Raw genomic sequence first — 16,800 nt, forward strand, 5'->3', positions numbered from 1 at the left:
AGGCATATTAGTCTAAGAGTTTATTATGCAACTCCATGATGGTGGCTACACCTTTCAAAAAAATTTTTGAAGTAAGTTCCACAATTACTCTGTAAGGTTAAATTCATAAACGGGCATTTAATAATTTAATAAGGAAACAGTATTCTTAAACCAGCTACTTAACACGTATTGTACCCAGAAATCCTAACAGCAAAAACCAGTTAATTTCTCCTTCCCGGTGCTGGTTCACGTAAAACTGACGCTGACAGTACTGTTAGTCAGAAAATGTACGTGCTGATCATCCGACTACACAAAGGTGGATGGTGGCATTGTTTTTACAAAATTAGTCTGCTCAGTCTCAACATATACATTTGGTGTAGCAACTGAGATATCACATAGGCCTGTATTAGACTCAGAATTGGCAATAAAAAGCCCTAAACACCTCACAAATATCATGTACAATGTTATCAGATCTCTCTTCACATAATGTTTGTTTCGGGTGACAGTTTGCAGTAGACATGTAGTAGTACCACTGCTGCTGGTAGACATTGGCAGTACGTTCTTAGCCCTGCTGACTGCTATTCCCAATGCTTCAGAAGAAATTTTATGAAAATTTGTCTCTTATTGCTGCTATTCAAGTTTTCTCACTCTCATTGTCAATGTATGCTTTTTGCAGACCATTTTTTGCTGTTCTTCCTTTCCTGCAAATGTTGCACTGCTTTCTTATTTTGGCAAAACTCACTGCATCTCTCTTACTGCTTCTCTTTACAATGTTTTTCTGCAGCTGCTAGCTTCTTCGTCCAGTTCTGATAACTGACTTGTCCAAGTATATGAGGCATAGCCACTAGATTTAACCAATATTTTGAAGATTATATCAAGTTAGACACATGCATAACAAAATGAAATTACAGAATGCTACACCTCATGCCTCAGAAACAAAACATAATTAGATGAGTTGTTAATTAGATGAGAGTTGTTGCTTCAAGTAGACTTACTTGATGCTGAAATTAGAGAATAGAAGTTCTCAATCTAGAGGCCACAGTTTCACAGCTTCAGCTCAAAAAAAAAAAAAAAAAAAAAAAAAATGTGCTGAATGCAGAAATACCCTGTTGGCTCCCACCTACATAGTGAGAAATGATCATCGTGATAAAATAAGTGAAATCAGCTCTCACAGAATGATTAAAGTGCTCGTTTTTCCCACACGCTGGTATTTATTTATTTACACATCAAGTTCCGTAGGACCAAATCGAGGAGCAAATCTCCAAGGTCATGGAACATGTCAGTACATGAAATTACAACATAAAAGTAATAACAGATAAAAATAAAATGTTTATGAACCAGAAAAAAGTCAATCCATAAGTTTAAGTAACCACAATCAACAATACGACAAGAATCAGCTTAATTTTTCGAGGAACTCCTAGACAGAATAAGAGTGACCTATGAGGAAACTCTTCAGTTTTAATTTGAAAGTGCGTGGATTACTGCTAAGGTTTTTGAATTTGAGCAGTAGCTTATTAAAAATGGATGCAGCAGTATACTGCACACCTTTCTGCACAAAAGTTAAGCAAGTCCGATCCAAATGCAGGTTTGATTTCAGCCGAGTATTAACTGCGTGAAAGCTGCTTATTCTTGGGAATAAGCTAATATTGTTAACAAGAAATGACAGTAAGGAATATATATATATGCCAATGCCAAAATACATAGACTCGTGAACAGAGTTTGACAAGAGGTTCGTAAACACCACTTATTGCCTGCACTGTCTGTTTCTGAGCCAAAAGTATCCTTTTAGAATGGGAAGAGTTAGGGCCTACCCCAAAGTATAATACGACACGGCATAAGTGAATGAAAATAAGGAAAGTAGACTAATTTTTGTGTTTAACGATTGCTCACTTCAGATACCTTTCAAATAGTGAAAATGGCAGCATTAAATCTTTGAACAAAATCTTGAACATCCGGGCTTTCCATGACAGTTTACTTTCTGAACACCTATAAATTTGAACTGTTCAGTTTCACTAATATGCCAATTCTGTGACTTAAAACGTCAGGTTTGTTGAATTGTGTGTTAGAAACTGTAAAAATGGAGTCTTACTGTTATTTAGCATTAGTTTATTTTCTATTAGCCATGAACTTAGGTCATGAACTGTACTATTTGAAACTGGGCCAATGTTGCACAAAACATCCTTTACTACCAAGCTTATGTTATCAGCAAACAGAAATATTTGAGTTACCCATAACACTAGAGGGCATATCATTTATATAAATAAGGAACAGGAGTGGCCCCAACACTAATCCTTGGGATCACCCCTGTAATGGTTCAACTTCTGGAGCAATATTTTGTGATCAACACAATCAAATGCCTTAGTTAAATCAAAAAATATACCTAGTGATGGAAACCTTTTGTTTAACCCATCCAGTATCTCACAGAGGAAAGAGAATAAAGCATTTTCAATTGTTAAACGACTTCTAAAGCCAAACTGTACATTTGATAGCAAATCGTGTGATATAAAATGATAAATTATCCTTACATATACAGCTTTTTCAATGAATTAGCACACACTGGTGACGTAGGAATATGTCTAAAATTGTCTCCATTATCCTTTTCTCCCTTTTTATAAAGTGGCTTTACTGCTGAGTACTTTAATCTTTAAGGAAACTGACCATTCCTAAAGGAAAAATTACAAATACACTCCTGGAAATTGAAATAAGAACACCGTGAATTCATTGTCCCAGGAAGGGGAAACTTTATTGACACATTCCTGGGGTCAGATACATCACATGATCACACTGACAGAACCACAGGGACATAGACACAGGCAACAGAGCATGCACAATGTCGGCACTAGTACAGTGTATATCCACCTTTCGCAGCAATGCAGGCTGCTATTCTCCCATGGAGACGATCGTAGAGATGCTGGATGTAGTCCTGTGGAACGGCTTGCCATGCCATTTCCACCTGGCGCCTCAGTTGGACCAGCGTTCGTGCTGGACGTGCAGACCGCGTGAGACGACGCTTCATCCAGTCCCAAACATGCTCAATGGGGGACAGATCCGGAGATCTTGCTGGCCAGGGTAGTTGACTTACACCTTCTAGAGTACGTTGGGTGGCACGGGATACATGCGGACGTGCAATGTCCTGTTGGAACAGCAAGTTCCCTTGCCGGTCTAGGAATGGTAGAACGATGGGTTCGATGACGGTTTGGATGTACCGTGCACTATTCAGTGTCCCCTCGACGATCACCAGTGGTGTACGGCCAGTGTAGGAGATCGCTCCCCACACCATGATGCCGGGTGTTGGCCCTGTGTGCCTCGGTCGTATGCAGTCCTGATTGTGGCGCTCACCTGCACGGCGCCAAACACGCATACGACCATCATTGGCACCAAGGCAGAAGCGACTCTCATCGCTGAAGACGACACATCTCCATTCGTCCCTCCATTCACGCCTGTCGCGACACCACTGGAGGCGGGCTGCATGATGTTGGGGTGTGAGCAGAAGACGGCCTAACGGTGTGCGGGACCGTAGCCCAGCTTCATGGAGACGGTTGCGAATGGTCCTCGCCGATACCCCAGGAGCAACAGTGTCCCTAATTTGCTGCGAAGTGGCGGTGCGGTCCCCTATGGCACTGCGTAGGATCCTACGGTCTTGGCGTGCATCCGTGCGTCGCTGCGGTCCGGTCCCAGGTCGACGGGCACGTGCACCTTCCGCCGACCACTGGCGGCAACATCGATGTACTGTGGAGACCTCACGCCCCACGTGTTGAGCAATTCGGCGGTACGTCCACCCGGCCTCCCGCGTGCCCACTATGCGCCCTCGCTCAAAGTCCGTCAACTGCACATACGGTTCACGTCCACACTGTCGCGGCATGCTACCAGTGTTAAAGACTGCGATGGAGCTCCGTATGCCACGGCAAACTGGCTGACACTGACGGGGGCGGTGCACAAATGCTGCGCAGCTAGCGCCATTCGACGGCCAACACCGCGGTTCCTGGTGCGTCCGCTGTGCCGTGCGTGTGATCATTGCTTGTACAGCCCTCTCGCAGTGTCCGGAGCAAGTATGGTGGGTCTGACACACCAGTATCAATGTGTTCTTTTTTCCATTTCCAGGAGTGTATGTCTAAATACAGGGCTGACATGTGCAGCATAGGCACTCCATGGTATCCATGGGAGTCCTTAGTCTTCAGTGATTTAACTATTGACTCAATCTCCTCCTTGTCTTTACCACAGAGGAGTATTTCAGACACAGTTTCGGAAAGGAATTTGCCTAGAGAATTATATGATTCCTTGTAGAATCTGAACTTTTATTTAATTCACCAGCAATGCCCAGAAAAGGATTGTTAAATACTGTACATATATCGTATTATCACTAACAAATATTTTTACTACGAACTGACTTTATATCGTCGACCTTGTGTTGCCGACCAGACACTTCCTTCACAACTGACCACATGGTTTTAATTTTATCCTGTGAATTATCTGTTCTATTTGCATACGGCATACTCTTTGCGTTCCTAATAACCTGTTTAAGCACCTTACAGTACTGTTTGTAATGGGCTACTGTAGCTATTAATGTGTGGAACTGTCGAGAAATAGCTTGAAGTGGTTCGATGAACCCTCTACCATGCACTTAATTGTGAAATTGTGAATTTCAGAGTAATCATGTAGACATAGTAAAGATTGTTAGGCATGTGACTAGATCTGCTCATCTGAATAGATTGTTGGCAGCCATTTTTAGTAACTTAGGCAGTGATGCCAGATATGATTTATAGATCCTATGTTCAACTATCAGTGGTACAAACTTTGGAAAATACTTTCCTCTTGCCCTAGGAAGGAAAAAAGGTCACATGCCTGATAGGAATTGTACTGTTTCTATGTTTACTTGTACAGCAGTCTTAGAACATGAATTTCTGGTGGTTACTTTTATTTTGTATACCAATTTAGTTTATTTGAAAATCAAATAGACCTATCTTGTCCAAAATACTGTGAAATGCACTCAGTAGGAAGACCCAAGTAAGGTAATTTATTAATGAACCAAAACAGTTGAGCTTTTTCCATGCCAAAGTCTTTGCCTTCCAGTTCATTGTGATACAGTACCTACATATTTAATTGTTTCTGTTTTTCTTGAATAATGTCTCTTCATTCAAATGAAATTGATTTTAAGGAAGTGGGAGGGCAGTGTTTCAGGAGCATAATTACAAAGCAACATAGGATACAGACTTAGAAGAATCTGAGAATATTCTGACAGTTTTCCAGTTGTCTTGGGATTTTTACACTCATGTGCCAATACATTTACTCTGTAATGATATTTGTAATTAATAGGTAATAAGATTGAAATTAGGACACACTTTGGAATCTAAAAGTGAAACACAAGAAGACTATGGTTCCTTCTTTATGGTTTAGAATATAAATTTCTTGTGCAAAGTAATCTGAAACTAATTCACATTTGTCAATAACAAAATATTAGCTCTAGTCATAATTTTTATTAATATGCTTCATGTAAGTAGTCTGCATTGGATGCTTCTCTTTCCTAACCAGTAACTTGACTCTTTCCACATCCATAATTCTTCATGGAACGTGTGACTGAATGACTGTGCAGTATCGCTTTCTGCGCTGTCGACGATAATGGACTTCATAGCATGTATGCGCCTTATGTACAGCATGGTAGCCAGTCTGTTGTGGGTGGTGGGGCTGCCATGTACCCTGTTGGTTGTAGCCCCCTGACCACACAGGGATTGCTGTGCTGAGGCCTGCACCATTAACTTCCCACCTATGCCAAGGAATAGATACCAGTCACCCTGGGGCACCGGGACTCCCGGCAATGGCCATCCTACCAGGTGGCCTTTGTTGCGGCTGGGTGGCGCCTGTGGGGAGGGCCCCTGGTTGGTGGCATCAGGGTGGATGGCATGCCATGAAGCGTAGTGTGTCATATCAAGGTCTTAATTCATTGCTAAGAAATATGACCTCAAATCGTTCCTGCCCCCTGATCACACCATGGGAGGAAAGACAGGCTAAGGATGGCAGCAAACCTTGTATGTATGAGAGTTGATGGGGAATCTTTCTTGTCAATGAAACCTCAGTTTTTTGTGGAGCATTTATAAGACAAGTTTGGGGAGGTGGAGGACTTGTCCAAAATGCGGTCGGGATTGGCCTTGATCAAAACAGCTTCCTCTGCCCAGTCATAGGCACTTCTCACCTATGACAAGCTGGGGGATGTTTCTGTTTCCACAACACACCACAAGAGCTTAAATATGGTCCAGGGTGTCATATTTCACAGGGACCTCCTTTTGCAGTCTGACGATGAGCTGCGCACCAATTTAGAGCTGCGAGGTGTCCATTTCATCCAGCACGTCCACTGAGGTCCAAGGGATAATCAGGTTGCCGCCAGTGCCTTCATTTGGCCTTCGAGGGTGACACATTACCCAAGAAGGTCAAAGGTGATGGTTTACCGCTGTGACATAAAGCCACATATCCCTCCCCCAATGCGATGCTTTAAGTGCTGGAAGTTCAGCCATACATCTTCCTGCTGTACCTCCAGTGTCATCTGTCGGGATTGTGGATGTCCTTCACATTCCAATACTCCCTGTGCCCCACCTCCCATCTGTGTCAACTGCAGAGAGCACCATTTGCCTTGCTCGCCAGACTGCAGGATTCTCGAGAAATAAAGAAAAATTGATGGAATACAAGACCCTGGACCGACTGAGCTACACTGAGGCTAAGAGAAAATGTGAGAGGCTACATCTTGTGCATATGAAATCAACCAATGATGTCGCTATGACAACAGTTCTACCATCTTCCGTTCCGCCGTGTACAGTTGGCTCTCAGAGCCGTCAGACTCCACATGCACTCTGCCCTCTTGGTGCTGGGGGGCACTTCCCTCCCTGCTGCTCCTGTACAACCTACTTCAAGAGCAACCCTCCCCCCTCCCCCCAACCATCAGGGACGTCAGTTCCCCTTCTCAGCTGGAGAGATGTAAGTCTTTTTTGGTTCCTCTCGCCAGGAAGGGATCCCTTGTCACCCCCTTCCCAGGTTCCTACCAGTGGCAGAGCTGACACCTGCCAGTGGCTGAAGCAACCACAGGTAGTTAGTTGGTCGTAGGGCTTCTCAGTCTTTCTCAGTCCCTGAGACTGAATCACTGAAGCCCTCCCAGCTGGACAAACCTAAGGAACAGCAAGAGAAACCTAAAAGAAAAAGCACCCACACCACCACTACCAACAAGCACTGTGTCTGAGGTGGAGATTATAATGTCCACTGAGGACCTAGGCCTCACTGGGCCCTCAGACACAATGGTTGTCGATCGCACAGGTACTCATCTGGCGGCAGCAGGTGACCCTGAGGTGTAGACTGCCTCATTGAGTGTTTCATGCCTTCCCAGTCTCGTGATCACGTAATCCTCCAGTGGAATTGCAGCGGTTTTTTCCACCACCTGGCTGAGCTATGGCACCTTCTTTCTGCCTTGCTCTCCAGGAAACCTGGTTCCTGGCAGTGCGTGCCCCTGCCCTCCGCAGCTATAAGGGATATTACAGGAACCGTAGCGACTATTATAGAGTGTCAAGTGGAGCTTGCGTCTATGTCCTGGACTCGGTATGTGGTGAACCTGTGCCCCTTCAAACTCCTCTTGAAGCTGTGGCTATCAGGATAAGGACGACACAGGAAATGACTGTCTGCAATGTATACCTTCCTCCGGATGGTGCAATACCCCTGAATGTATTAGCTACACTGATTGATCAACTGCCTAAACCTTTCCTACTTTTGGGAGATTTTAATGAACTCCCTAAACCTTTCCTACTTTTGGGAGATTTTAACGTGCACAACCCCTTGTTGGGTGGTGCCATGCTTACTGGCCAAGTCGACCTCTGCGTCTTAAATACAGATGCCCTGACACATTTCATTGTGGCACATCGCACATATCTGCTATTGATCTCTCTGTTTGCAGTCCTGGCCTTCTCCCATCTATCCACTGGAGCGCACATGACGGTCTATGTGGCAGTAACCACTTCCCCATCTTCCTGTCACTGCCATGGCGTCATGCCCATGGATGCGTACCCAGAGGGGCTTTAAACAAGGCATACTGGGAAGCCTTTGCCTCTGCTGTCACCACTGAATCTCCCCCTCATCTTCCCTAGAGCACCTAATAGCCTTTAAGCGGCTCTGTGCATTTACCAGCTTATAAAAAGACGGAAATAGGAGTGTTGTGAGAGGTACGTGTCGACTTTTGAGTGCCATAAGTCACATTCCTGAGTCTGGACAAAGATCAGATGTCTTTTTGGGTACCACACCCCAACAGGTCCCCTCAGGGGGTCCACAACTCTTTTGTGGATACGTGCGTAGCGAGCACGGGACCCCGAGCTAATGTGGCCCTCCTTCCTTTCCGGGCTGCATATGTCTTCATCCTTCCTTTGTCCTTCTCTTTTCCTTACCTCTTCTCTTTACCCTTTTCTCTGCTGCGGCGTTTGAGACCTCTCCTCTTTCCTTTCTCTTTCTTTGTTTTTCCCTTTCTCTTTCTTCCTCCCTGTGTGTGTCTGAAGGCCGACCCACGCATTTTTGTGCATAGCCGGTGACGGGGTAACGCGTAATTCCCCGCCCCGGAAAGACAGGTAGGACACGTACGTACCCCCTGGTAACGGCCAGGCCCAGGGAGGGGTGATTACCCGAGCTGATACCTTCCGAAAGTGCCGATTGGTCCCTTCGTCCGTTTGTCGGGAGGTGTGACCTGAGGTGTGAACAATCACCTAAGGCGGGAGTGTCCTCAGAGACGGCCCCCACAAGGAAGGAGCGCGCCATCGGAGACGCCGGTAATCATGGGGGATTCTTCTGAAATGGTTTCCTCACCTTCCACTATGTTTGCTCACAAGCGTAAGTTCACTGAGTCTCAGCCACAGACAGTTCCTCCATCGTTGCCACAGTTCCTTGTTGTTTCTCGGTCTGACGAAGGTCACGACTTCTCCACAGTCAACCCTTTCATTATTCAGAAAGGTGTCGACGCAATTGCAGGTCCTGTAAAGTCTTGTTCCAGATTACGGAATGGCACCTTGTTGTTAGAAACAGTCAGTGCCCTCCAGGCACAAAAATTGCTGCATACTTCGCTGCTCCACACCTTCCCTGTCCGGGTTGAAGCGCAATGCACTTTAAATTCCTCGCGTGGAGTCGTTTATACACGCTCCCTCGATGGATTGTGTGACGAAGAAATTCAGCACTACCTGTCTGACCAGGGTGTAACGGCTGTTCATAGAGTTATGAAAAGGGTTGACACGAACATCATTCCAACCCGTACTGTCTTCTTGACATTTGACAAAGTTCAACTCCCATCGAAAATCAAAGCAGGCTATGACATAATTTCCGTTCGCCCTTACGTCCCAAACCCTAAGCATTGCTATCGGTGTCAGCAGTTCAATCACACCAGCCAGTCCTGTTCCAATCCGGCCAAATGTGTTACGTGTGGCAAGGATGCCCATGAGGGTGCTTGTCCACCTCCATCCCCTCACTGTATCAACTGTATGGGTGACCACGCTGCTTCCTCTCGAGATTGTCCCGTTTTTAAGGACGAAAAGCTCATCCAGGAAATCAGAGTGAAAGAAAAGGTGTTGACCTTTGCTGCTCGAAAGTTATTCGCCAGTCGACAGCCCACCGTGCCTCAGACAGGAAAATACAGCACTGTCCTTGCTTCTCCTCGGCCAACAAAGGAGGCGGCCACGCAGACTTGCCACGGTCGTCAGATCGGCCAGCGCAAAGATCGCCCACTTTTGCCTGCCCACTCTATGGCTCACCCTTCAACGGATTCTGCTAAATCTCGAGCCCAAAAGTCAGACACCAAGACTTCGAAAAAAGAGCATACTCGTGAAGATTTTTTACGTACCCCAACTTCACAACCATTGGTTCCTCCTTCTTCTAAACATCATATTTCCAAGAAGGCTACAAAGAAACCCAGTTCATCTCCTTCTCCGCCAAGGCGTGTCCCATCTACAGCACCACCTGGCGGAAATCGCCCTCGGCCGTCTTCTGTGTCGCCGAGGCGCACTGCTGGCGGCCAATCAACCGGCCGATCGCTGGTGGCAGGAGCTGCTCCTGAACAACCTATGGATCAGGATCTTCTGCCTTCGGCTGAATGCCATTCTATGCTGTCGGTCGCAAGCTCTGAGCAGTCGCTGAGTTGACGACAACCTTGGTCACATTCCTCCATTTTCTGTTCACCCTATGTCCATTATCCACTGGAATATCTGCAGCCTTCGAGCCAATCGGGATGAATTGTCGACCCTCTTACGATCCTACTCGCCGGTCATCTTCTGTCTTCAGGAAACAAAGCTGCGTCCCCATGACTGCTTTGTTCTCCCCCATTTCCAGTGCGTCCGATTTGATCTCCCCTCTGTTGAAGGCACTCCAGTCCATGGAGGACTCATGATTCTTCTCCATGATACTCTCCATTATCACCCAATCCACTTACACACTTCCTTCCAAGCTGTCGCTGTCCGTCTTTCCCTTTCTGGATATACCTTTTCTCTTTGTACTGTATACATTCCATCGTCCACACCAATGGCACGAGCTGATCTCCTTCATCTTCTTGGTCAGCTTCCACCCCCCCTGTTTGCTGGTTGGGGACTTCAATGCCCACCACCCGCTTTGGGGATCTTCACATCCTTGTCCACATGGCTCAGTATTGCTAGACGTCTTCCACCAAGTGGATCTAGTTTGCCTCAACACTGGGGTCCCTACATTTTTGTCTGCCTTCACGACAATTTTCTCTCATTTGGACCTTTCGTCTGTACTGTTCTGCTAGCTCGGCGCTTCGAATGGTTCGCCCTTGATGATCCACACTCGAGTGACCACTTTCCATGTGTCCTTAGACTGCAGCCTCAACTGCCATATATGCGACCGCGATGCTGGAAGTTTGCCCAAGCCGATTGGACACTTTTTTCGTCTCTAGCAACATTCGATGACCGTCACTTTCCCAGCGTCGACGATGAGTTCACACATATTACCGACATTATTCTTACAGCTGCGGAACATTTAATACCACGCACCTCCGAATTGCCCCGGTGCCCCCCAGTTCCTTGGTGGAACGAGGCATGCCATGACGCAATATGTGAGCGGCGACGTGCTCTTCGCGTTTTCCGCCACCATCCTACTTTTGCCAACTGTATCCACTATAAGTAGTTCCGTGCGCGATGCCGTCGTGTCATCCGTGATAGCAAGAAGGCAAGCTGGAAATTCCTTATTAGCTCATTTAACACCTTCACTCCCTCCTCGGAAGTTTGGAGTCGCCTTCGACGGTTCTCAGGCGCGCCTAGTTTCTCCCCGGTTTCTGGACTCACTGTTGCACATGATACATTAGTGGACACCGTCGCAATTTCTAACTCATTGGGTCAGCACTTTGCTGGGATTTCAAGCTCTTCAAATTACCCGCCAGCGTTTCTCCCGAAGAAACGTGCAGCGGAAGTGCGACATCTTGCTTTCTCCTCTCAAAATCGCGAAAGCTACAATACTGTTTTCTCCATGCGGGAACTCCAACATGCACTCTCTTCTTCTCTATCCTCCGCTCCAGGACCAGATGGTATAAACGTCCAAATGTTGCTGCATTTATCAACCCATAGTGTGCGTTACCTCCTTCGCCTTTATAATCGAATTTGGACCGACAGTACTTTTCCCAGAGGATGGCGGGAAGCTATCGTTGTTCCTGTTCCGAAACCTGGAAAGGACAAACATTTCCCCTCTAGCTATCGCCCCATTTCTCTCACGAGTAGTGTATGTAAGGTTTTGGAGCATATGATGAATTGCCGTTCAGCTTGGTGGCTGGAGTTCCGCAGTCTTTTAACACCTGCCCAATGCGGCTTCAGAAAGCATCGTTCTGCAGTTGACCATCTTGTTGTTCTCTCCACTTATATCATGAACAATTTTCTCTGGAAACGCCAAACAGTAGCAATATTTTTTGATCTGGAGAGAGCATACGATACCTGTTGGAGGATAGGCATCCTCCGCTCACTGTTCTCTTGGGGCTTTTGAGGTCAGCTGCCCCTTTTTCTTCGCGAATTTATGGCAGAGTGCACATTTAGGGTGCGGGTGAACACAATTCTCTCCCGTACTTTCTCCCAAGAAAACGGGGTTCACCAGGGCTCCTTACTGAGTGTTGTACTGTTTGCCATTGCCATAAATCCAATTATGGATTGTCTCCTTCCTGATGTCTCGGGCTCCCTCTTTGTGGACGATTTTGCGATCTACTACAGCTCTCAACGGACCAGCCCTCTTGAACGACATCTTCAAGGATGTCACGATCACCTCCACTCTTGGAGCATCGAAACCGGCTTCCGTTTTTCTCCCAGTAAGACCATTTGTGTTAATTTTTGGTGATGTAAGAAGTTTCTTACACCCTCCTTACATCTAGGACCTGTCAACCTTCCATTTTCGGATGTCACTAAATTCTTGGGTCTTATGTTTGACAGAAAACTGTGCTGGTCCTCCCACGTTTCCTATCTTTCGGCTCGCTGTCTGCGATCCCTCAACACCCTCTGTGTTCTGAATGGTACTCCTGGGGAGCGGACCAAGTGGTCCTTCTCCGCCTCTATCGCGCCTTAGTGCGCTAGAAATTGGACTATGGAAGCATAGTCTACTCCTCTGCTCGGCCATCTATTTGTAGGTGTCTCGACTCTATCCACCACCATGGATTACGTTTAGTGTCTGGAGCTTTTTACACCAGCCCTGTGGAAAGCGTTTACGCTGAGACTGCTGAACCTCTGCTGTCCAATCGGCGAGCAGTCCTTCTGAGTCGTTATGCTAGCCATCTGTCTTCCATGCCTGCTAATCCAGCCCATGACATTTTTTTCGACACCTCCTTTGATGTAGGGTATGCAGGCCGCCCCTCCTCCCTACTACCACCGGGAGTCCGCTTCCGTCAACTGCTCCATTCTCTTTCCTTCCGCTTTCCTAAAACCTTCTTGACAACTTGGGGTACAGCACCGCCTTGGCTCCATCCCCAGATCTGCCTGCTCCATGACCTTCGTTGATTTCCCAAGGATGGTACCCATTCACTTGTTTATCGTCGGGCATTTGCTGCTCTATGTGCACAAATGACGGAAGCCACATTTATTTACACCGATGGCTCGAAAACATCATTAGGTGTAGGGAGAGCCTATATTGTTGGCGACACCCCAAATCACTTTCGGCTTCCCGGCCAGTGTTCGGTTTATACTGCGGAGCTTTACGCTGTTCTTCAGGCTGTCCACTACATCTGCCGCCATCAGCGGATACAGTACATTATCTGCTCAGATTCTCTCAGCTCTCTCCTCAGTCTCCAAGCTCTTTACCCTGTGCACCCTCTGGTCCACCGGATTCCCCATAATAAATTGCGAGACGTGAAAGCTCTTCCTTGTGCTTGGACCTCTTCCTCCCGAACGCGTCGTCGGGAGGAGGTAATTTTAACTAGACTCCGGATAGGGCACTGTCTTTTTAGCCATCGACATCTTTTAAGTGGCGATCCTCCCCCACTCTGTCCCCACTGCTGTCAGCTGTGGACAGTAAGACATCTGAATGAGATTTTCACTCTGCAGCGGAGTGTGCGCTGGTATGAAACTTCCTGGCAGATTAAAACTGTGTGCCAGACCGAGACTCGAACTCGGGATCTTTGCCTTTCGCGGGCAAGTGCTCTACCAACTGAGCTACCGAAGCACGACTCATGCCCGGTACTCACAGCTTTACTTCTGCCGGGCGTGAGTCGTGCTTCGGTAGCTCAGTTGGTAGAGCACTTGCCCGCGAAAGGCAAAGATCCCGAGTTCGAGTCTCGGTCTGGCACACAGTTTTAATCTGCCAGGAAGTTTCATACCAGCGCACACTCCGCTGCAGAGTGAAAATCTCATTCTGGAAACATCCCCCAGGCTGTGGCTAAGCCATGTCTCCGCAATATCCTTTCTTTCAGGAGTGCTAGTTCTGCAAGGTTCGCAGGACAGCTTCTGTAAAGTTTGGAAGGTAGGAGACGAAGTACTGGCAGAAGTAAAGCTGTTAATGACCATAGCAGTTTTGCGCCCTAAAACCAAAACAACAACAACAACAAAAAACAACAGGTGTTCCTGGCATTAACATCAGTGGTGTGTTATCTACAAATGAAGCACAATTGCTGAGCACTTTGCTGAGCACTATGCTCGAGCCCTCAAACAGTGGATGGAAAGGAAAGTCCTCTCATTCACTACATGCCAGAGTGAACCATGTAACACCCCATTTACAGAGTGGGAGCTCCTCAGTGCCCTTACGCATTGCCCTGACACAGCTTTTGGGCCGTATTGGATCCATGGTCAGATGATTAAACACCTCTCGTCTGACTATAAGCGACATCTGCTCGTCGTCATGACCCGGATCGGGTGCAATGGCATCTTTCCATCGTAATGGCAGGAGACCAACATCCTTTCGGTGCTCAAACCCAGTCAAAACCCACTTGATGTGGATAGCTATTGGCCCATCAGCCTCACCAACTTTCTTTGTAAGCTGCTGGAACATATGCTGTGTCGGTGTTACATGGTCTTCTGGCTCCATGTCAGGGTGGCTTCCGCCAGGGTCGCTCTACTGCTGATAATCTTGGGTCCCTCAAGTCTGCCATCCAGACAGCCTTTTCCAGACGCCAACATCCGGTTGCCTTCTTCTTTGACTTATGTAAACCATACTACACGACCTGGCGACATCATACATATCCTTGCCACATTGTGTGACTGTGGTCTCTGGGGCCTGCTCCCTATTTTTATCCAAAACTTCCTGTGGCTCAGTAGTTTCCATGTACAAGTTGGTGCCTCCCATAATCCCCTCCGTATTCAGGAGAATGGCATTCCACTGGGCTTCATATTGAGTGTCTCTATTTTTAGTGGCTGTTAATGGCCTAGCAGCAGCTGTAGGGCGGTCGGTGTCATCTTCTCTATATGCGGATTTCGTCTGCGTTTCGTACTACTCCGCTGGTACTGGTGTTGCTCAGTGGTGCCTACAGGGAGCCATCCACAAGGCGCAGTCATGGGCTCTAGCCCATGGTTTCGTTTTTGGCCGCAAAGTCGTGTGTTATGCACTTCTGTCGGCATCATACCATTCATCCAGAACCAGAACTTTAACTTAAGGACGATCCACTCACTGTTGTGGAGACATATCGATTCTTAGGACTGGTTTTCGATGCCCAATTGACTTGGCTACCTCACCTTCATCAGCTGAAGGGGAAGTGCTGGCAGTAGTACCTCAATGCCCTCCACTGTCTGAGCAACACCAACTCTACACTGCTGCAGACTGCAGAGCCCTTGTTCAGTCCCGCCTTGACCATGGGAGTCTGGTTTATGGTTGGGCAGCACCCTCAGTGTTGCGTTTACTTGACGCCGTGCCCCACTGTGGCATTCGCCAAGTGACAGGAGCTTTTATGAAGAGTCCGGTGACCTGTGTCCTTGAGGAGGCCGGAGTCACTCCATTGCAGGTTGCTGCTGGCCAGTTACGTTGCACACGTTCATAGTTCTCCTGCGCATCCGAATCACCATCTCCTTTTCCCACGCACGGTGGTTCATCTCCAGCATCGGCGGCCCAGGTCAGGGCTTCCAGTTGCAGTTCGTGTCTGATTCCTTCTTTCCAAACTGTAGTCCTTGTCTTTACCATCTCTACTTGAGGTCCATTCTCGTACACCTCCATGGTGTACACATAGGCACAACTTCTCCAGGGCTGTTCACATGGCCCAAAGGACTAAGTTCACCCCGCAGCTCTCCACTGTCACTTCCTCTTGATTCTTGACATGTACAGAAATCATGAAGTGGTGTCCGATTGACAGTGGCTCATGTTCTGGTGCACTGTCCCACTTTGACTGCCCTGCGACGAAATCTTTGGTTACTGGACTCTTTGCTGCTAATTTTATCTGACAACGCCTCATCGGCTGATTTAGTTTTATGTTTTATTCATGACGGCGGGTTTTATCATTTGATCTAAATTTTAGCGCATGTCCTTTGTCCCTCAGTGTCCTCCACCCTAGTGCTTTTAGGGTAGAGGTTGTAATGTGTTGCAGAGTGACTGGCTTCTCCCTTTTATTCTATGGTCAGCTTGCCATGGTAATATGTTTTATCATTTTAATCTCTTCTACCTGTTTCTTGGGTTTCTGTGGTTTTCTTCTCCCCTTTTGTCCATTTAAGTGTTTGTTGCCTCCAGTCTCACTTGTTTTATTCTTACCCTTGTGGCATTGTTTTTTTCGGAATAAGGGACTGGTGACTTAGCATTTTGGTCCCTCCTCCCCCTCTTTTTAAATCAAACAACCTTGCCTCATGTCTGATACCCCTGTAATAGACCTAGATGCTAGACCTGTTCCATACGTCCGCCCACCATGACCTACTCCAGTCCGGTCACAAACATAACCTATCCTGTCAAAGGCAGGGCTACCTATAAAACTAGTCATGTGATCTACAAGCTAAGTTGCAACCACTGTGTTGAATTCTACTTCAGGATGACAACCAACAAGCTGTCTGTCCACATGAATGGCCACTGACAAACTGTGGCCAAGAAATAACTGGACGACCCTGTTGCTGAGCATGCAGCCCAACACGACATTCCTCATTTCAATAACTGTTCCACAGCCTATAACATCTGCATCCTTCCCACCAACATCAGCTTTTTCTGAATTGCGCAGGTGGGAACTCTCCTTGCAATGTATCCTACATTCCTGTAACCCTCCTGGCTGCAACATTCGTTAGTCATTATCCTTTCCCATCTAGTTCCTTCCTGTTCCCATTCCAGCACTACACAGCCTTCTATTCCGTCAACGTACACAGTCTTTTTACTTCTCTCCTTTTCTGCTACCCCTCCACTCTCCCCTCCCCCACCCAACTGTACCTAGCTGTGCTA

The 16,800-nt window shown here is 47.0% G+C and overlaps 1 protein-coding gene across 1 annotated transcript in view; it reads left to right on the plus strand.

Annotated features, from left to right (window-relative positions):
• LOC124622004 (4-hydroxybenzoate polyprenyltransferase, mitochondrial) overlaps positions 1-16,800 on the plus strand; it is a 118,976-nt gene that overhangs the window by 1,486 nt on the left and 100,690 nt on the right. The gene's annotated exons all lie outside the window — the stretch shown is intronic.

This window comes from Schistocerca americana, chromosome 7, assembly GCF_021461395.2.
Source record: "Schistocerca americana isolate TAMUIC-IGC-003095 chromosome 7, iqSchAmer2.1, whole genome shotgun sequence".
Taxonomy (NCBI): domain Eukaryota; kingdom Metazoa; phylum Arthropoda; class Insecta; order Orthoptera; family Acrididae; genus Schistocerca; species Schistocerca americana.